We start from the raw sequence: 23,032 nt of genomic DNA on the forward strand, positions 1-23,032 counted from the left end.
GACGAAAGATGGACATAACACTGAAAACTGTCAAACATTGCTGACTGAAATTAAAGACATAAATAGATGGACAGATAAGCCAATTTTATTCAGTATCGTTAAAGTGTAAATTTTCCTCTAAATTGATCAACAGAGTCGATGCGATCCCAATCAAAATCCCAGAAAGCCTTTTTTGTAGAAATGGATAAACGGAATCAATCTGAAATTCACGTGGGGATGCGAAGAACCTAGAATAGCGAAAACGACTTGGAAAAAGAAAAACAAAATTAGAGGAGCGAGCCAGGCACAGCACTACTGGGCTACCGCTACCTGAATTCAAGAATTACGACAAAGCGTTAGCAACCAAAACCAATGCGCTACTGGTACAGGGAGAGACAAGTAAAGCAACGGAACAGAATAGAGACCCCGGAATTAGACTCACGCATAAACAGACGTCCCCCGCCACGCACCGCGCGTTTAGTCTGCGCCTCGCATTGCGCTAAGTTCTTGAACACGCCAGAAAACTCTCCTACGCTGTGAGCCACACTTCGTAACGGAGTGGTACTGGAATCAGGGAATCGAGCGCCCTTGCCTGAGTCACCCGGCTGCAGTGGCAGAGCTTGGGGATGAGAGGTCTATGTTTTTATTCACCTGTGGAAGGAAGTGGAAGGAGGTGATGACCCACCAGACAACCACGGCGGACACCCTGTCTGATCCGGCCCCTCCCTCCCTCTTCGGTCTTACAGGGTTGAAATCTTTTATGCCTGTGCAGGTCGGTGTCGCCTGCCTTCAAAGACTAGAAAGGCATCCGCCAGGTGAGCACTCACTTCCCACGTGGCCCGGTCGCAGAATTGGATCTAAAACTCCCCCGGGGCGGTTTCACGTCCTGGAGGTGTATCCTGCACATTTCCTTCAGCTTGTCCCCAGCGGGAATGCATGCAGCCAGCCTCCACTGTGAGCTTCTCTGCCCCCCCCCCTTTTTTTTTTTTTTGCATCTGGCCCAAAACCAGGGCCCTGAGCTCCCGGAGCAGCACTGAGGGCACCGTTTCAGGGCAGGACAGGTGTGGCTGGCCGCCTCTCCCCACAAACTGACAACCCAGCCTGCAGCTATAACACCGAGTACCGAGAGCTGAGGACAAGCTGTCTCTCTGACACACGACACTGTCAGAGCGGGTGTCTGATCGCATCGAGGCGCGTGACTCTCGCTGGCACTGCTGATGCCCCTTCTGTCTCCTGAACCGAAGCCTGCCTCCAGCTGGAATTTTGTAAACAGGAGCAGCAATCAATGTGTTCTATGCGCCCTTTCCTTTCGAAATCCGTGTATCGTCTGAGGGAGTTCTCTGCGGAAGACTTAAAGGCACTGTGATTACAAAAAAAAAAAAAAAAAAAAAAAAGATTCTTCCCAGACTCCTGGTTCTAAGGGCAGATACACGGGACGCAAAGAAATTAAACAGCATGAAGAAAATGCTTACAGAGCGGAAGATAAAGAGAGGTTCACGTCCCGCGTCAACATCCGGTCATTTGGCGCTATCACGGCTGTTGCATGTGTGTTATCTGTAGATAATCAGAACTCGCTCATCGAGCAGCAGAACTAATTTAAATAACCGAGCTATTTTAATGAACATTACCCTAAAACACACAGTGTGGTTTCCTTTTTTCTAAAAAGAGAACAATGAACGTAATTTAAAATTTTCTCGATGAATCGTGGTTATTTAATAAAGTACATTAAATACATACGGTGTTTTGGGGGTTTCTTTGGTGAGCAATATTTCTGCTGTTAGTGGGTATTCTCTCAAGACCTCGCTTATTCTCACTTGCTGTGGGCTGGCAGTATACCTGCAGTTTGTTAAGATTATATGTAAAGCGAAGGTCAATAAGGAATACCTAGTAAAAAAAAAAAGGCATGATTTTAACACCAAATACTTTGGAAAAATTATTTTCCATATTAAAGGCCTTTATTTGCACATTTAGGGTTAGGTTCTAAAAAGCTGATATGTGTGGAAGGAATATTTCCATCAGATCAATAAAATATAGGGAATATAACAACAATAATCTCCTAGAATTTTATAATTAAAAATACTTTTTATACAGTGTTTCTCAAAACTGAGTACTAAGGCAGTAAGCGATTCTTTAAAGTCACACTTTCACTATGAAAGTTAAAACTCTGACTTAAAGCCTACGTCTTTAGGAGAAAGAAACCAAAACCCCGTAAATCATAAAATTTCAGATATTGATTAAACAAAACGAGGTTGCAGAGACTGTCCTGGATTTGGTATCGATTTAGGTTAGTCGTTACACTTTGCATCTATTGTATCTATAGTCATTGTCTTGTGCGATGAGAATTTTTATGTAGGAGGAGGAGACGTTAGAGGAACTTGTGAGCCCTCAGATAAATTACATTCATCACATTCAGTGTAATTATGGTGAGAACTTCATCTTATTACACTCTAACACCTTGGTCTGTGATAGTTTAGATGGTGACCAGAAGATTCATTAATGCAACACTCCTCGACTGCTCTAGATAAACAGAACTTTATGGAGGGTGGGCGAGCAAGGGTTGGTCACCTGCTTTTATAAATAAAGTTTTATTAGAACACAGACACACTCATTGATTTATGTATTTTCTATGGTTATTTTTGGCCCTACAACAACAGAGTTGAGTAATTGAGACCATAGGACTCCAAAGCCAAATATATTTTAATTTTTCCAATGAAAAATTGTATTAGCTCATACAATGCCCCCATGTTATTATAGTCATATATATTATACATATGTCTAGTATACATGCCAAAATATACTTGCATCTTATAAATTAAAAGAATAAAATAGATAGGTACACACACATTTACTATTTCCAGTTCTAACGATTCCTTCTTGTAGATCTTGTACCATCTGGTGCCATTTTCTTTCAGCCTGAAACGCTTCCTTCAGCAAATGCAGAATAGGTGTGTTACCAATAATTTATTCTAATTGTTTTCTTTATCTGGAAACATCTTAATTTTGCCTTCATTTATTTTAGTTCTCTGAGGTACAATTTACATGCCTTTAAAATTATCTTGTTTTGGTTGTGCAGTTCTATGAGTTTTGACAGACACGAACAGTCCTGTAACATTTGCCAAAATCCATATCTAGAACTGTTGTATCGCCCCTAATTTTCTCTGGTGTCTCCGTCATAAATCTCTTTTCCCATCCCCAAGCACTGGCAGTTGTTAATCCATTTTCTGTTTCTATAATTCTACCTTTCAAGAATTCAGATAAATGGAATTATACAGTATGTAGCCAGATGAGAGTTGTTTTTTCACTTAGCATAATACATTTGAAATTCATCCATGTGGCTGCATGTACAATAAGTTGTTTCTTTTTATTGCTAAGTAGTATTCTATGGTTTGGGTGAAAACTCGTCTATTCATCTATTGATGGACATTTGGATTGTTTCCAGTTTTGGGCTATTATGAATAAAGCTGCTCTAAATATTCACATGCAGATTCTTGTATGAACGTAAGTTTTCATCTCCTTTGAGTAAATACTACTAGTATGATTGCTGCATCTTATGGTAAGAGTATATTTAACTACATAGAAATGTCTAAACTGGTTTCCAAAGTGGTTATAACTTTTGCATTCCTACAAAAACACAATTTCTCTGCTTGGTTTTCTCCAGCTTGAATAGATACGTAGGTGAATCTCATTGTAGTTTTAATTTGCATTTACCAAATGGCTAATAATGTGAGAAACTTTTATGTGAGTTTACCATCCATTTATTTTCTTGGTAAAGTTTTTATTTAAACTTTTGCCCATTTTTTTAAAAACCTGATTGTTTGTTTCCTTAATAGAGAGTTTTGAGAGTTTTTAATATATCTTAGATATAGGATTTTATCATGTATATACATTTTGCAAGAATTTTTCCCAGTCTGTGGCTTGTCTTTCCATTTTGTTAACAGTGTCTTTCAAAAGGCAAACAATTTTAATTTTAACGAATTCAAATTTATCAGTATTTTCTTTTATTGATCATGCCTTTGGCATCATATTTAAAATTTGTTTTACTTAATCCAAAGTCATAAACATTTTTTTCTAGAAGCTTTATAGTTTTAGATTTTACACTCAAGTCAATCATGTATTTTGAGTTCATTTTGTTTATGGTACAAGTTTTAGATCAAGGCTTTTTGTTTTTGTTTTATAGATGGATATTTGCTGGGAAAGGCAGTCATCCAGGAGGACAGCCCTCCACAACTCAGCTGTGGAAGAATGGGCCTGGTCCCAGAACCCTGCCTCACCCGGAGTCAGAGAACGCACACAGCCTGCACTGGGGTCATCGCCTCATGTGGAGATATTATTCCTCGTTTCAGGTTCCTGAGCGCTCTTCGGTCTCTGCTTGAAGTGTGTGCGCCATCTGGGACCCGGCCAATCCCACTAGTAGATCTGTCCTTAGACAGGAGGGGACGAGGTTCCTTCCGCTGAAGCACAAGGCGGTGCATTCATGCCGAATGTCCCGCGTCATGCAATGGGTGAGACTCGCTGGCTGTGGGAAACCGACGTCCACTGTTGACGCTGGTCTTGCTTATTCTCTTGTACAGGTGAGTAATACAGGGTCCCACTCAGTGCTCCGCTGCCTTATGGTTTCCTTGGTGACTCAGATGCCAGGATGCAATGGGATAGAAGGGTTTTGAATCTTCCCTGGGACTAGTAACATGTGCACAGTACCTTACTCTCCGGGGACTGATAACCAGCACATGGTACTTTGCTCAACAATATTCAGTTATTCCATGACCATTTGATGACAATATGATGTTTTCTTCATTGACTTGCCTTTGCATCTTTGTCCAAAATTAATTGACCATAAGTGTGTGATCTATTTCGGGATTCTGTATCCTGTTTCATTGGTATATATGTCATTTCTTTGGCAAAACCACATCATCTTGATTACCGTGATTACTGCGGCCTTAGAGTAAATCTTAAAATCAGCATGTGTATGTACTCCGCATTTTTTCTTTTTCTCAGTATCGTTATGGGTGTTTCAACGTGTAAATTAGTCAATTTCTATGGAAATTCCTGCTGCAACTTTGTTTGAGCCTGCATTGGAGCTATAGATCGATTTAAGGAGAGTTGGCATATTAAAATATTGAATATTCCAATTCATAAGCATGATATTTATCTACATATCTTTAAGTCAGGGGTCACTAAACATTTTCTGATAGAAACATTGTATGCTTTCAGTGCTAAGCTGCAGAATCAAAGATACTATGTTCCCACTTACACAAAAGAGAAAACAAATTTCTACAAAAATTTTGCTGACAAATTTCAAAATATATTAATACTTGAGTACGATTTTTCCACAGTTGGAATATACTAATGATGAAAGTGGAATTCTTCTTCAAGGGGGTAACATTTTACTGAACTGAGTGCTTAACCCGGCGATATTGACACATATCGTACTCTTTCGGCACAGCTATATTCATTACAGTAAAACGCACACACATGATGTTTCCACATCTAACTCAGTAACAAAAGATCCACATTCAAAATCAATTTTTCTATTTCTCATTGTGACATGATGATTATGCACTGGTAATAAGAATATAGACATAAAATGTTGAAGTCCACCTCATAGTTTCACGTTTGTAAATTCGTCCAATTAAGTCTTTCTGATCCACACACATATTTCTCACCATCAATTAGCTCATTATGCAATAATAGCTGACTGATGTAATTACCCTAAATCTAACCCAGACATCAGCCGGGCTACTGTCCCCTCTCAGCCCCTTTCAGACATCTTTTCTTCCACACATCTTCACATGCCCTGGCTGTAAGGCAGAAGGGTAAACATCTTAAACCTTCTCTAGCTGCTCACTTGAAAGCTGTCTCTCAGCCCTGCAGTTTCGCTCCTCGAAGCCACTTTGCCAGGGCTCCCTTTACCACGTAGAATCCTACGACCAGGAGAATGGTCTGCAGTTGGAAACTGCTCCTTCCTTCTTCCTCCACAGATGTCAAAAGAGGATAAAGTATGTGACCGTTTTCATGATCAAACCGACCTTTCATCCGTCTAAAACTGAGCTACCTATGCCGTCACATACGAATCTCTACTGAAGGGCTGGGACAATTTATAAAAGAAAATCTGCACATGACGGGGAAGGGGGAAAGGGCGGAGGTAGATGTTAAATAAGCGATTTCCCAGAATTCACAGGGAAAGCACCTACAGTTTGCTCACAGCCGTGTCCGCATGGGTGGGTCCCAGCTGGTCTATTCACCACTGCAAAAGCGTCTCGCTCCTAAACCTCTTCTCAAACTTCCCCCTCTTGAATCTCCTCCCATCTTAGGGAGAAAATCAGCCCTACTCCGAGGGAACCACCTAATGTACCAAGCCCCGCAGAGCATCAGTTCCTCTCTCACCAGCCACACATCTCCTGAACTTGAGTCCTTCGTTCGTCCTGGGGCTCAGCACCAGCCAGATGGTGGTACTGGAGCTCGGCCCTCCAGGTTCTGTGGATAGTCTGAGGGAAGGGGCCCAGGCTCCAAGGAAAGGTGTCGGGATGGGGTCTGTTGGGGGGCTGTCAGCTCCAGTTGCAGACATACCTGCTTCTATCATTAACATCAATCTTTTGTGGCAATACTACACACACACACACACACACACACACACACACACACACACGCTCTTTCTCTGAGGCAAACACTCATCCTCAAGGATAACACTAATTGCACAGTAAGGAAGGAAACCGTCTAGCAATTCAAACAATTCCCGTAGCTGAAGTCATTAAGTTGTTTCCAGGTGGGGTTTTGCCAAGTAAGAATGCTCCACATCCTTGGTAAACAGCTAATCCTTCAGTGCACAGGAGACGCTCTGAAATGATTTTCCTAATAATGGTGTGATTAAGTTCTTTGGCAAGAGCCTTGATTTTCCATAGTCATAATTGGAGGGAAGGAAGAGATATGACCTATTACTCCAGTTAAAAATATAACATTATAACAGCACCTAAATTCCACCTAAAAATATTGCTTGATTGATTACAGTCAGTCTGTTGAGAGGGGTGGGAATTTTCTTATATAGCCATGTCGTGTGTGTGTGTGTGTGTGTGTGTGTGTGTGTGTATGTAACTGTGTTGTTTCTTCTAATTACCTGGAAAACAGAGCTGCTTAAAATTGCATCCTCCACGTATACCTTTTCGTCCTAAAATACTAAAATACCATGAATATTGTAATAGACCAATTAAAAATTCTAACTCCTGCACTGCTCTGACAGAATTTTTTATCAGCAATAAAGGAATTATGTATGATTCGTTTAATTTCAAGGAAAAGGAAATACATACTAGAATTCCCCATTTCTGAGAACCCAGTGATTTATGGCTAACACCATTTCAAATCATATCATGCAACCTGGCTGCGAAGAAAAAAGACATAAACCAGAAGATGACTAAAAATGTAGAAAGATAATTTTATGCTTCCTGCAGGAGTTGGACAGTCAGGATCTGTGTCGCCCTGACAGTGACAATCTGGAGTCTGAGGTCTTCAGCTATAGTGCCATGCAGCAAGCCACACATTTGACTTAATCCTAGCTCCTGGATCCTTGCAAGCCAGTGATGAGCCAGTCATTCAATTATGTCAGGCGGGCACTTCACTCTCTAGCAATTTATTTTACATATTTTTTTGGTTTATAAACAATTACCTCAAAAAGTGAAGTTCTTTTTTTCTTTCCCACTTTCCTTCAAATAAATATGCTTCAGAATTGTTTCCATTAGTATAAGAAATTCCCATTCATCTGAATTTATTTGTTAATAATTACAGTTTGAATACGCTTTGGGGCCCATCCCACTCTGAGTTAAGAACTGTGGTCAAATTAAATAAAAGGAGATATATGTCATTACTCTCCATTTTTAGCCATAAAGTCTAACAGAGCAAGAATAAACAAATGCAAATAAATAACAAACTAACAAATAGCAATGCACACTTTCGAAGGCTGCCTTATTATGAGAAAAGGTCTAGCTGCTTTTGTTCTGTGTGACTTCGATGTTCTCAAACCTTCACCATCTCCAATATTGCTATAACAGAATTCATTACCTAGTGTCTACTGATATTTGTAACTCTCTTTGTCTACTGAGTTAGTAATTTTATAATTAAGAATTGATTCTTCCACAATTCCTCTGTTCCTACAGAGATAATCAGGTTATCTAGATTTCTCAGAATCCATTAATAATAAAGAATCCCAAATAAAACAAATAAGTCATACATTGAAATAACAATGCTTTGAAAGCCGTAACCTGAATATCTGTCTCATCATAAGCCTTAGGAGCAGAGTGGTGGTCAACATTTTGGCCTGCAGGGATCTGACTGGAGATGAAATCCCTAGGAATGAAACAGATGCTTCCTCCTCATGGAACTGCTCTGCTTATAAAATCAGAAAAACTAATCCTAACTCAGGTTACCTTCATGGGTATCCATGGCTTCTTGTCCAGTTCCCAGACCTAAGTCAGCTCTAGACCCAGAGCCTCGTAATAGAAGAGGTGGAGGTCAGGGTCTCTGAGGAAGAACCCTGCAATGTGGCTACAGATGTCAAAAAAAAAGGAGGTGTCCAGAGCTTCTGTGAAGTTCCTGTAGGAGAATCGCAGAATGGACTCTCAGGCTCTAGGAGCAAAGCCATGTACTCTGCCACGAACAGCAACCTTCCACTTGAAAAGCAACCCCTTGCTTGATTTGGGATCTGGTAAAGACGGAATGCCCCCTACCCCCCGTGGATCCCCAAGTGACCATGTGACTCAAACCATTTCTCATTAACTGCATATTACCTGGTCCACTGAACCACCTGAAGTTGATGTCCACAGCAGCATCCGGTCATAAAATGGACATGGCAATAACTGGGTCAGCTATTCATCGCTATGCTCTTCGGCTGGTTTTACCTGGATCACAGCGCATGGTGTGACTCTCTGGAGATTATCGGTAACAGTGTACCATGTGTACGTGTAAGATGGGTCCAATCAGGTCTGGAAAGTATGAAAAATCTGCCCAAGCAAATGGCCAAGATTACTATGATAGTTGATACTACTTACTATTCACCTCTTCATTAACCGGCACCTATTTTAGATGGCTTAAAAAGTTAAGCAATTTGCCCAAGATTGCTTAAATGTCCAAAGGCCCTTTTTATCCTGTTGCCCCGTGAAACATCCAGGCAAAAATCCATTCCAGTATTACCTTATTATAGTGTGTCATTTTCTCTCCTGAGTTATATTTGTGTGAAAAGGATCATAGATAACTAAGTTTGTGACTTTCATGTTTATAGCTCTGTAAATAATGCGTTTAATGCACGAAGAAGAATGGAGAAGCTAGAAACTTCGACAAGGAATGAGTCGATCACAGTCAAAGCTGAAAACTTAGAGTTTCAAGAAAAGGAGAAATTATTTCAGGGTGGTGGAGGTCAAAGGTAAGAAATCAGCTAAACATCTAAGAGTTAGTGTCAAAGGCTTTGACTTGGTCAAAAAAGAGCTAGGGACCCAGCAGTTGGAAAATGGAAATGAATCAGCCTGTTCAGGCGGTACGGGCAGCCTGGTGGCGTCTTCACTGGGGTCCAAGAAGGTCTCGTGGAAATCGAAAAGGGAGCAGCGAACCTCTCAGGTGACTTCCAGATGCTGTAGTCGGTGGCGCTGTCATCTTTATGTTGTCTTTTTCTTTTTTAACCAGTGTTCTCTTTCTTGCCGGTGACTGGGTCTCGAGGCAGCAGATAAATATAAGTAGTCACAACGACATGGGGATTTGTGGCTGCAAATGTAACCTGTTCTCTGTCTTCCCCCAGCAATTGATTTCATGGATCCCAGTATGAAATTGCAGCGTCGCTAAAACCTTCTAGGCAGGAAAGCTCATTTTCCTTGTGCACTCTTGGTAAGTTTTGCTGACTCTGTATTCCGTGTCTTCCACTTGACTTCTAAATAAAGAGAACATAAGAGGAGAGAGGTACCTACATAAATCACGGAGTGTTGACAATTACTACAGCAAAGCAAAGTGGATCCGCTGTCTATAGTTACCACAGTCCTCTACGAGCCTTCAACTAGATAATTCTCACCACTGTGTGTTTTCACCAAAGAGAGAGAGAGAACAAACTGCCTCGTTTGTAATGAGAGGGTTATGTAACACTTACTGAACATTTATTGGTCTCTAGACACCTTCCCTTTCAGCCTGAAGGAGAAGCCATCGATGCTGGAGTCTTGAGTTCCCCCCGGTTCTGGAAATCTGTACAATTGGGGTGTCCTGGCTTCTGTTCTGGTGTTAAATCCATTTCTGAACATAATTAATGTACCCTGTTTGAGTAAGGATACCAGGCATGGGTGGAAATAGATGTCAGGTACCAACAGATCATGTCTACACAGCTTTCTCCTGCCTACAGCAATTGATTCAGGGATAGAGCTCGTTGACTAATCAGAGACAATAAGAAACATCCTCAGCATTTTACTGGTGCTTGAAGAGGGACTTGAAACTGGGTGGAAAAAATTCTGAAGCTACTTGAAAACACATAATCCTGAGTCTGCTTAATCATAAGAATCACAAGCATCATCCATTAATAAGAAGTTGACATTTATTAAGCAGTTACTATATGTAAGACCCTGAACTCCACTTTTTCTATGAATTATATCTCTTAAGTAGCATGCAGTGGGTAATGCTATCATTCCCTCTTGTGGTAGACATGGCGATATGTCACCAAGATCCTCCTTCAAGAAAGAATTTGTCGCTCTAGCTGCTAGAAAGCAAAGTGGACAGCCTTTAGCCATCAAATGCAGGCTATGTGAACTCAATACAGAACAACTTTAATAATCCATTTTAGCTTCAGAGCTCCCCATGGGATCAGCTGAGTCTGGGGTCAGCCCTGCGTACCCCTCCGCCCATTCACACGTCTTTTCCCTCCCTTCCCTAGATGTAGACTCCATGGACATAGCATCCCTTAGAAACATTCCTAATAAACCTCCCTCACACTAAACTTCATCTCAGGCTCTGCTTTCCAAAGAACCCATCTGAAACACCATTTTACAGAGGAAATAATAATAATAAAAAAAAAAAAAACAGGAAACCCTGGTTAAACTCATCACTTGGCTGAGAGTGCTTAAGTATATAAATCTTGCTTACAACCACCAAGGCTGATCTGGAATTGGAACTGGACTCTGGACTGTATCTCTAGGAAGGAAGGCCGTTAAGACCTCTTAGAGGAAGCCTGACGATGCTAGGCCTGAGCTCCATCTCTACAGAAGCAAACAGGGTCCAGTCCATTAGAGACTACTTGTTGTGCTGGCAACTGTAGGAGATGACCCAGAGACAGTCGCAGTAGCATACAAGAAGAAATGTTATCTCATTCTCTCCAGCTTAAAGCCCCTGCTAAGTATATCAGTAAAGAACAAAGATTCTAGGCATCTTAGCAAATGACTAACGGAAGAAGGAGCATCCTACAAATTAAATTCCCTTAATTTGGCCTTCTGTGTTTCTGTTGTGCAGTCTTCATGTTAATTAAAATTATTTCCAGTAAGAGGTACAGGAAGACTAATTTATGCAATTGTTTGTAATCGTCACCTCCTGTGGTCTTCTGAAATATTATATTTGAAGCTATTACGATTTTTTTAATTGCATTTTAAAGAATATCTTGGGGGCTTCTGATCAAGATGGAGTAGTAGGTAAACACCATGCTCACCTCCTATCAAAGCCACATCAAAAATGACAACTAAACTGCGGAATAGCCATCATTGGGAGTTGCCTGAAGTCTAGCTGAATAGGAGTCCTACAACTAGGGACACACAGAAGAGGCCACCTCAAGACTGGTAGGAGGAGCAGGGATGAGAAACAGGCTGGTCCCATACCTACCTGTGGTAGCTGAGAATGGAGAGAAATATCCCCTGAAGAGCCCACACTAGGCTCCTCAGCCCAGGATTCCAGTGCTAGGAAGAGAAGTCCCCATAACTCTGGCTGTGAAAACCAGTGGAAAATGTGGCTGTGTGAGACAAAGGGCTGCAGGAGTCACAGACTTTCCTCTTAAGGGCCTGCGGGGACTTATCGCTGATGGACTCACTCTCTCTGAGCTCCGGTGCTGGGGCAGCAGCTTGAATGGCACCAGGGACATACAGAGAGGAACTGAGGTGTCTGGCTTCAGGGCGAGGGCTGGAGTGGCAGCTCTCTCCCAGACAAAAGTACTGGCAGAATCCATTGTTCCTTTGTTGAGCCCTTCCCCATCAGGCTTGCAGACTCAGGCAGGCGCCATATCTGAGTCTCCATCAAAGTAGTTAACACTAATTGCCCTGCCCTGGTGATTCCAAGACCCTGCCCCTCCCAACATGGGCCTGCCCAAGCAGCCTCCAGTGGCTTTTCCATATAAACAGCCTGCAGCCTGCCTCGGCTCAGGCTGAGGACTTTCCTAAAATTTCTCAAAGGTTCAAAAAACCTAAACAAGTAGCATCTGGCCTCAGCATGCCCCTTACCTCTTGCTGAGCAGCACTGAGCCCAGCACTAGCAGCAGCTGGCCTCGGTTTGTAACTTGGCCTCTCAAAGCACTTCCAAGCTCAGTGTGGGGGCTGGCCATCTGCAGATTGCTTGGTGACTCATGCCAGGTGGCCCTAGGCAGGGTGCAGGCTGCAGCCAAAGTTGGCCTGTGGCAGGTCCCTTCCAGGAGGCCTCATCCTGCATACCCAGTGGACAGCTTCAGTCTGAGCTGGAGCACCACCTAGGGTCACATCTGAGGATGACACCAGAGCCCTGCTAAAGTGAATCTTGCTCTGTAGGGTCAGCCCCTCCACTGGTCACAGCCAGTCATCACAACCAGTCAATCCAAGGGTCAATCCTGCCCATTGACATGCCAACAGCAATCAAGTTTCAATTACAATGAGAGGGGCACACATAAGTCATACAACAAACACACTTGGAGCACCCAGCTCAAATGACCAGGGAAGACTGTGCCAATGGGACCCACAACACACCTACTATATAAGACCACACTACGAAAACAGGGAGACATAGCAGCCCACAAAGAAACATGACCTAAATGAAGGAACAGGACAAAGTTCCAGAAAAATAACTAAACAAAATGGAGACAAGCAATCTACCAAATGTAGAGTTCAAAACACTGGTTATAAGGATGCTCAATGAACTTAGGAGCAGAGTAGATGAACTCAGTGAGAACTTTAATAAAGAGATTTTTTTAAAGATAAAAATAGAAATAGAAAACAAAAAAAGAACCAGTCAGAAATGAAGAGTACAATAACTGAAATGACTTGTAACTTAGAAGGAATTAACAGTAGATTAGATGAAGCAGAGGATCAATTCAGCAACTTAGAAGATAAGGTAGCAGAAAACATCCAATCAGAACAGCAAAAAGAAAAAAGAATCCCCCCAAAATGAGGGTAGTTTAAGGGGCCTCTGGGACGACATTGAACATACCAACATTTATATCATAGAGATACCAGAAGGAGAGGAGAGAGAGCAAGGAATTGAAAACCTATTTCAAGAAATAATGATGGAAAACGTCCCTAACCAGTGAAGGAAATAGACACACAAGCCCAGGAAGCACAAAGAGTCCCAAACAAGATGGACCCAAAGAGGTCTACACCAAGATGCATCATAATTAAAATGTCAAAGGTTAAAGACAAAGAGAGAATCTTAAAAGCAGCAAGAGAAAAGCAGTTAGTTACCTATAAGGGAGCTCCCATAAGACTGTCAGCTGATTTCTCAACAGAAACTTTGCAGGCCAGAGAGATTGGCAGGACAGAAAAGAAAAGAAAAGAAAAGAAAAGAAAAGAAAAGAAAAGAAAAGAAAAGAAAAGAAAAGAAAAGAAAAGAAAAGAAAAGAAAAGAAAAGCAAAGCAAGGACCTACAACCAAGATTACTCTACCTGGCAAAGCTATCATTCAGAATCAGAGGGCAGATAAAGAGCTTCCCAGACAAGAAAAAGCTAAAGGAGTTCATCACCACCAAACCAGTATTACAGGAAATGTTGAAGGGACTTTTTAAGAAGGAGAAGAAAAATGAGAGGAAGATAAAAAATATGAATAATAAAATGGCAATAGCTACATATCTAGCAACAATTACTTTAAATATAGATTAAATGCTCCCAATCAAAAGATAGGGTGGCTGAATAGAAAAGAAAACAAGACCCTTACATATGCTGCCTACCAGAGACTCATTTCAGGTCAAAAGACACACACAGATTGAAAGAGATGAAAAAAGATGTTTCATGAAAACAGAAAAAGAAAGAAAGCTGAGGTAGCAATACTTACATGAGACAAAATAGACTTTAAAACAAAGGCTATAATGAGAGACAAAGAAGGATCTAGTTATCTCACTTCTGAGTATTTATCTGAAGAAACCCAAAACATTATTTTGAAGGGACATGTGAATCCATACGTTCATTGCAGCATTATTTACAGCAGCCAAGACGTGGAGGCAACCTGGGTGTCCATTAATGGATGAACGGTTAAAGAAGAGGAATATTACTCAGCCATTAAAAAAGAATGAAATCTTGTCATCTGCAAAGACATGAATGAACCTGGAATGTATTGTGCTGAGTGGAGCAAGTCAGACAGAGGAAGACAAATGTTATTTGTGAAATCTAGAAAACAGGATAAACAAACAAAGAACAGAAATAAGCTCATAGATACCGAGAGCATATTGATGGTTGTCAGATTAGAGGGTGGGGGAGTGAGTTAAGAGGTACAAATTGAAAGTTACAAAATAGTCATGGGGATATAGAGTATAGCACGGGGAATATAGTCAGTAGTGTAATTACTATGCATGGTGTCAGATGGGTACTGGATTTATCTGGGTGATCACTTTGTAAGTTATATAAATGCCTTATCGCTGTGCTGTACACCTGAAACAAATATAACATTTATGTCAAACTATAATTGTAAAAAATAAAAATGTAAAAAATTTTTTAAAAGAATCTCTTGGGGGTCACTGTGATTCAAAAGGATGATACCTATTAAATGACAAAATAATAAAACATTCTATAAGAAAAGACTTATCAAATGAGTCTTCGGATTGCGCTCATTTATCTAGTCATAGAAAAAAATAAAAACATGTAATTTCGAAATGTTTATAAGCATATAATTTAAGATTAGTAGAGAATAGTAAACGGAATTCTAGAGCAATGAAAATGTGTAGAAGATGAAAATGTATCAAAAAAAGGGAAGGAACAGCTGAAGAACTGGAGAATAAAAATGCTAAAGATCAGCATTAAAATGCCCGGCATGGGAGCTAACAACCATCCGAAACCCCCTTCTTAGCAAAAGTATGAAATTGTTTATACCTGGAGACATTTACTAAGAATGTATGTTCAAATTTATAATCAAAATCCCAAAAGCAAATATAATAGCTATTCATAGATATTCCCTTGATAAGAAACATGGATGAAATCTGTCTAGTCTATCAGAAGTAGAGCTGTAGAATGGGATCATCTTCAAGTTTCTCTTTCTTGATACTCTTAAAGATGTCCTTTCATGGTTAAAATAAGTCATGCAAAATTATACACCCATCTCTGCATTTTAAAGACTTTTGTGTGTGTTGGTTTTGTTTTGCGGTGGGAGTGAAACAGAAGAGAAACACGACAGACTAGGGTCTTAAATACGAAACAAGCGGGCGGAAGAAAAGGCAAGACAGGCCTGAAACAGCCACCTGCCTTAGTTCTAGAGCAGGACCTCGGCTAGACGGGGTTGTAGATTGCCATAATCACCCATGGAGAAAAACCAGACTGCCCTCAACGAACGATACCCAGTCGTGATAATTCAGTTTGCCAAATTTGCTTCTAAGCAGCCTTCATTACAGTTTGGTATGTGAGCGAAAATCTTGCCTCATCTATAAAAGTCAATCGATCCTAGAAGCCGCCGTCTTTGTCAGCTTTGAAACACTGACCTAAACCAGAGATGAAAGAGCCAAAGGCCTGGGAGCCCACCCATCCCCAGGCCTTGCCTTCATCTGAAATCATAAAATAGATACGTAAGCGAGATTCCAGACATGCTGAGCACAGTGTAGCCTGAGGGACGGGGCTCTTGGGAACACCAAGGAGCTGCAGCGGGCAGCTCAGCAGCATGGCGTGCCTGATGCTCGGAAGTCCTAGTCACACCCATGCCCATCACTGTCTCCGGAATAAATGAACTCGGTTAAGCCAGTTGCTCTTGTCTCTGATGCTGCTCAAATCTCATGCCATGTTTACGTGATACATCTCATTCAATTCAAGCTCCTACACCGCCCGGGAGGAGCGGCAGCCACATCACCCTGGCAGCCATGTCTAGCTAGGAGAGTTTTCAAAGCGTTCAAAGAAGACAAATAGGTTATCAGTCTCTTGCCTCACTTCTTTAGTCTGATGTCTGTAAGAAAGAACGACTTGGTGAAGTCGTTCTACCGGGAGAAACTTGAATAATCAAAATTGGTGGGCATATCCTTCGCAGCTTCCCAGATGAAACAGAGAGCTCTTTAGACAAGCAGTCATTGGGAATTGTTCTTTTAATGCTCAGGGGCTGTTCCCACCGAAATCCTGCATCCTGCATCCTTTCTCTGAGAGCTCTTGGAGACTGAGTCCAGTTGTTCTTTATCTTTATCTCCAACACAGTATGACATCCAGCAAGCACCGCGGAGCATGGAAATCACATAGCGCACATACTGATATCTTATGTGCATGTGATATGTGACTCAGAAGTAAGAGCAAGTGAGATTACAATCTCAAGGAAAACCAACAACGACGATCTCTAGGCTGAGTGTGTGGTTAATTTGTACAGAAATGACCATGCAAATTGAGGGAAAGACCTCTCCACACCAGAGACATCTCTAGAGCCCACAGCGTTCCTGAGGGGCTGACTGCTGTGTAATTCGAAGGCATGAACGTAGAATAAAATAATCTTGGAAATAAGCAGTACAGATCAGCCTTTCATATGCAATGTGGTCACCTTCTTGGATATAGAGATTCTGTGTCTTGGAGGAGGAAAGTCACTTTCCAAAGTGGCACGCGAGTAGCCAATTATTGAAAAGGCCGTCACAAAATTATTAGCCAATCGCATGTATTGCTCTTACCATGCAGTCGTCAACCCGTTCATCCCTAGGGAAAGGGCGGCATAAAAAAGTGGGCTGTACGGAGGTGGGAGCAAGTTGTGGAAAGGCTTTGGAAATGTGGAAATCGTTTGTGATGGCCGTAAGAAAAAGAGGGGGTGCAGAGGGGAGCCCTGTGCGGTGCTTCCTGGAATAACAATGCGAAGCAAGTTAAAAATCAAAGGGAACAGTAGGAGATTGTCCGAGGCCAGACCAAGCCGACTTTGAAGGCAACCTGGATTCTGCATGAAAAAGGTCATGGTCCTTTCCTCTGTCTCCACTGCCACCAAACAGTGACATCGGGGTGGCGGTGGGTGCAGCAGCGGCGGGAACCCGGGTTCTGTTGCCGCGGACAGGACGCACGGCATGGGGCAGCGGGCGGGGCGCTGGAGGGTTCGGGGCGCCGTCCTCCCCGCTCCCCGCGCCGGCTCGCTGCGCCCCCTCCCGGGCGCACGGGCGCGCGCGCCAGCTCCCGCGCCCCGGGCTGCTCGCCGTCATTTCAGCCCAGAGGGAGACGGTGTGACAAGACCCTCTTTCCCCTGGTGTCACAAAACCTTAAAGAAGGAGCCCCTCCGACCAGCAGACAAACAGGCTTTCCTCCAGGAATAAATTACTCAGGGACAGGAGGGTACACGTGGGACCCGGAAGGCTAAACCCGCAGGCGTCCCCCGGCACCGAGCGCCTCGCGTTTGCGGCTTCTCATGGGGGGGGGCGGGGGGGGGGCTTGGGGTTTTCCGTGCCGACTCGGGTTTGGGGAGGGGCGGGTGGCGCGCGCCCCTCCCAGCCTGGTCCCCTCCGCGCGACGGCGAAGGCGGGGCGGGCGGCGCCGCGGGTCCCCAGCTGCGCCCCCCCCCCCGCCCCCCGCGCCCCGCAGCGCGCGGCGCGGCCGCCGGTGCCCAGCGCGCGGCGCTGCGCGCGCGCCCATCCCGGAGCCGCGGCGGCTCGCGCGCCGGCAGCCGGGCTCCGCCAGGCGGCTGCAACTGAGTGGCGTTCGCCGGAGCTGCGGCTCTCATGACGTCTCCCTGCGTGGCCCAGCACTTTTCTCCCAGCCGGGGTTTTTTCCCCAGCCACTCTCGCCTTCGCCCGCTTGCCCGCGCGCGGCCCCCCTCCCCCGCCGCTGCCCACACGCACGCCCCTCCGCCCCACCTCGGGGCCCCGCGCCCAGCCGTCCTCCGCGCTCGCGGCCGGAGGCAGCCGGTGTGAAGACGGCCGCACCTGGCCGGAGAGGTCTGGCGGGCGGGCGGAGGGGCGAGCCCGGAGCTGGATGCGGCGCGCGGAGCATGGAGGCTCCCGACAGCCTCCCCGGGCCGCTGTGAAAGCTGACCATCGGATTCCAGCGGGGGTTTTATTTTCGTTTTTGTTTTTGTTTTCCCTTTTTTTTTCAATTTTTTTTATTTCTTCCCCTCGCCATCCATCGTGTAGTGAATGATTAAATCTCGCTCCATTGCAAGAGAGGAGATCATGATGGAGTGAAGCCGCCCTGTCCGCAGCAAGGTAAGCGGTGCGCTGAGTTTCTCGAAGGCGAGAAGCTGGCATCAATCTGGGCAAGACCGTCCGTGCCCTCGGGTCCCCACCCCGCTCCCCAGGCGCCGCTGCCGCTGCATGCACCTCCACTCCGAAGAGAAACAAGACGCCCAAGTCAGGGGAAAGGGAGAAGCCGATTACATAACAGAAGGGGAATCTGTTTCGTACCGTTTTCATTAGCAACGGCAAACTCGCAAGGTGGGGGGGCCAGGGGAGAAGAGGGGTCTCCATGCCCTGGGCTCTGAGAAGCCCGGTGGCTGCAGACATCATGTCAACACCCGTTGGCCAAGACGAAATGCACTGATTTAACTGCCAGGGGCGGCTTCAGGTGTAGTCATTTACAGTTGGGAAAAGCCCATTGTCTTTGCGAAAAGCTGTATCCTTGTTCTTTTGAGAGAGAGAGAGAGAGAGAGAGAGAGAGAGAGAGAGAGAGAGAGAGGGAGAGAGAGAGAGAGAGAGAGAGAGAGAGAGAGAGAGAGAGAGAGAGAGAGAGAGAGAGAGAAGTGAGGGGTGGGAGAGAAACAAGGCGAGAATAGAAAACAATAACTGTCCTCTGTCCATATAACCAGAGATGTGATATGATGACTATGAACAGTGAATAGGAAGCTCTCCCTGGAAGTAAACGGAATTATTTTGTAATTGGAGGGACTGGGGGGGGGGGGGAGGAGAAGCCTTCAGATAAAATGAGATGTTTATGGCATTTAGGGGGTTGGATGAATCCGCTGACTTGCTTCCTCCTGGGTGTATTTTCATTTGCATCAAGACATGAGGCTTGAATTATTTTTAGGAGAAATAACATCAGTATTCCCCAAACCCAGTAAAACCTGGGGTCGAGCCACAGGTATAGCTCTTGTACCAGGTTCAATATGGAGACACTCTTAGGGAGCAAACATATCTTAATAGGAACAGCCACAGAAATGGGGTGAGGTTCGTGGAAAAACAAAATACCAGAATTTTCCAAAGAATCACGCCTCCACTCCTAAAAAAAGGAAGGGGGGGGGGAAACTCGTGTTTGGGAGTTGGAGATTCATTATACGTTTAGAGTGTCTCCTGCCTGCTTTTACCCAAAGTCTGAAGGTCCAAGGGAGCCCCTACTGAACGGGGCGCGGTGCCGCATCGCGGCCAGCACTGTTCCCCGCCAACCTTTCTTCGGCTTAATGACGGACGGAGGAAGGGGATGTCAGGAGCTGCTGAGAGAGAGAAAGAGGGATTGCTACAGTCAGGGCTGAGCTGAGCTTCGCCCATTTTGCCTAGAGAAAGAGAGAGCTCTAATCTCCATGGCGACTCAGGTGGGAGGGGAGAAGGCAGATCCAGTTACAAAAAAAAAAGTTGGACAGAACTTTCCCAGCTTCAGGCAAAAAATAAAATAGAATAAAATAAGCCAGCCGCGTGCCCTGTGGAGGGTCCAGTGGCATCGACTCTGCCCAACTTCTGCCGGCGACCCGCGAGGGGGCGCCTAAAACCGGCCGGTGCCCCGAAAGCCTCCCAAAGTTGCCCGGGGACCGCGGAGATGGTTCGGGAGGCGGGTTCCGGATTCAGCACCAAGGCCAGAGCACGAGCGCCGGGTTCCCACCTCTGGTCCGCTGCCCCAGCGAGCTGCACGGATCAGCTCCTTCCGTCGCTGCAAGGCAATCACTTTCTGTAAAGGGCTGGTGCCCTTGCTTGGGCAGAATCTGAGTGTCTGCTCATCCACGGAATTGCGTGGGAAAGAGAAGCTTGCACATCATCCACTTCACGCATGGCGGTGCATCAGAGCAGCTATTCAAAATCAAGAGCACTGGAAAAGCAGATCTCGGATGAACTGAGAATGAAGAAAGAGCAGGTCCTCAGGGGAGAAAAGGGACGCGCGCGCGCGGGCGCGCACACACACACACACACACACACACACACCACCACGGATCGGTCCTTCAGGAAATTGTTCTAGTTTCAGCCTTTGGCTTTAAAAGCATCATCCATTTATTCTTCGCCCTCTCAGTCTCCTCCAACTTTTTGTCAGGGGTAGATGACAGAAAGGCTCTATAGGAGCACCCTGGACAGCCAGACACCAGCCAACCAACCCCTGTCTAGAGGTCCTGAGACCCACCCCCACCCCCACCCCCCGGAGATAGTAGAAATCATTTACTCTTAGTCTGGACCTGACAGACACCTAAGCAGAGCTGGCAAGTTCCAGGAAAAGGAAGAAGGTGTGTTTGTCAGATGAGATCCAGGGACTTGCTCTGCGAGCCAGCCCGTGAGCAGAACGGCTAAATTTACAAGGTTGCAGGCATAGAAAACTGAGAGGAGGAGCCACTTTTCTTAATAGAAACAAGGAAGAAACTGTGCGAGAGGTCGGTTTATTTTCATTCGAGTTCCATCTCAACACCCATGCAGGGAACACAGGTAGGTCCCTCTCTCGTATTACCTTCCCCTTGGGCAAGGCCCACCTCTGCCCTTCTGTCCTCGTCTTGGTAGTAGGTGCTCGTCCCCCCGTCCCCAACCGTATGGACTGATACTGGTGAGGAAAAATAGTAGAGGAAGGTGACAGTCACATTTTGAGGAGAAAGCTTTTTTAAAGGGGCATCCAGGTGGTACACGGCACAGTTTGAATTGCGGAGCCGGGTCTTAAGGTTTGGCAACTGGTTGGAAATGCTAATAGAGCCTCTAAAACGTCCCTCGCTGCTTTCTCTTTTGAGGAGGCACTTATGTGTGTGTGTGGTCTTGAGCTGGTTCTGGTTTGTTGTTTTTGAAGGAAAACACGCCGTATTTCTGGTTTTCCTTGCTGGGTGTGCCATTACTTTCCAAAGATGATGTCTGCAGAGAGCTCAGGACTTGATTAAAGCGGAGTGTTTATGCCTCTCAGTCTTTATTTTTTTTTTTGCCATGATCGCTAATGAAAGCGGCAGCAATCTATTGCAAACCTGGGCGAAGGGTGAGATAGCACACTATCGCCTACATTTCGGTTCCTGGTGGATGTTGACAAGCTTGTCTGCGGTCTGGTTTATAGAAGGGCTGTTAGCTGAAGTAGGGAGAAGCGGTGCATAGTGTCAGGGCTTAAAGCAGCTGTAGCCTGGCTTCGCTCCATCCAATACCATCAGCCGAAGGGAAGCAGAGATTAGCTACGAAGACAAAGTCCTGCGAGAATATGGGTTAATAGGCATACAAAGTAAGGTGTTCGTGAGTTCTCAGGTCCGGTTTCACTCATGCGTAAGGAATAAAGATGAGAATGTAAATAATCTAAGTATAGGAAATGGCTCAATCAATAACCTTTAGGTCTAGAAGATTCCGTGCTCACGTATTCAGTGCTAATTTGCCAAACTTTGACTTGCTTGCCTCCTCGGTAGTTAATGGTTGAGCAAAGTGTTATATGTCCTTATGACAATAGCGTACTCCAGAATAATTGGTTTACCCAGTTCAAGTCAGATTTGTTAAGGAGAGCAACTTAAAAATGTATCCCTGTGTACTTGGAGCCAATTTGTGATTTTTTAAATTAAATACCTCACCCTGGTACTTCCTAAATGTTAGTAAATGACATAGTCGCTTGCATGATCCATGTCTTTATTTATGCCATGGGACTTTTGTAGGCTGTTTTCTTTGAGTATACAAAAAAAAAAATGCTTTAATTTGCTCTCATATTCCTTCCTATCTGCTCACAAACTATCTCTACTTTACAGGATAAAAAGAGAATAAGACATCAGAATAGCTGTTTAATAGGCAACAGAAAAAAGTCATTCAAGATTAAAAATAAGTAAATATAGCCTTATGGAAGCTTAACCCCATTCACTGATTTTCACAGGTAGAAAGTGTTAATTTCCTCAAGGGTTGAATGTTGACCACCTGAATCTTCATGAAAATGAGATAAATCCTCTTAATGAAACTAATAATAAAATAAAATGCTTTTAAAAAGTTTTTAAAAACCATTTGCATCAATATAGAATAAATACTCTGACTTTGATCTTTCTTTTTGTTATTGTTAGAATTTTTCTTTTTTTACCTGAATATAAAGGATACTGTTTGAGGAGAAAAAGAAAAAGAAAAAAAGACCAGGTAGGCAAGACAAAGCTCTTCGCTTTTTCACTAACTCTTCCTTAATCAAATGATATGTAGGCAGTATGTAGATTAATGAAGGAAATGGACTAGCTAGAATTAGAATAAGGGGAAGGAAGGAAGCTAGGAAAACGGGCGGTTATTTATTTTTACCATATTTAAAGTGATGATGCTTTTCCAAGCAGGGAGCTTTTTAATTCATAATATCAGAACTTTAAGCGTGGTGGAATTGAAATGTTTGAATTCAACAAATTTGAATTTATAGCTTATTGAAATTGTTTCTTTCCTTTATTTTTAATAATTGTTATTTAAGTACCAAAAGAGAATTGATTCATCTGGATTTTTACAAAATTATTAAATTCGATAATATCAATAAAAGGGGAATTGGTAGTTAAGTTGAAAATCACCAAGACACTTTTGTTGAATTAAGGTTTTCTTTTTTATTTGTAGTTAAAGTGTTTAGGAAGATAGAAAAATA

General features: G+C 43.8%; 1 protein-coding gene across 2 annotated transcripts in view; it reads left to right on the forward strand.

Annotated features, from left to right (window-relative positions):
- The first annotated feature begins 18,261 nt into the window (after positions 1-18,261).
- The window catches only part of KCNJ6 (potassium inwardly rectifying channel subfamily J member 6), a 187,946-nt gene continuing 183,175 nt past the window's right edge, over positions 18,262-23,032 (forward strand). For both annotated transcript variants that reach the window (XM_016123341.2, XM_016123340.2), the window contains exon 1: positions 18,262-18,501. The gene's annotated coding sequence lies outside the window, so the exon portion shown is untranslated. The remainder of the gene's footprint in view (positions 18,502-23,032) is intronic.

Source organism: Rousettus aegyptiacus, unplaced genomic scaffold (genome assembly GCF_014176215.1).
Source record: "Rousettus aegyptiacus isolate mRouAeg1 unplaced genomic scaffold, mRouAeg1.p scaffold_m13_p_4, whole genome shotgun sequence".
NCBI lineage: Eukaryota > Metazoa > Chordata > Mammalia > Chiroptera > Pteropodidae > Rousettus > Rousettus aegyptiacus.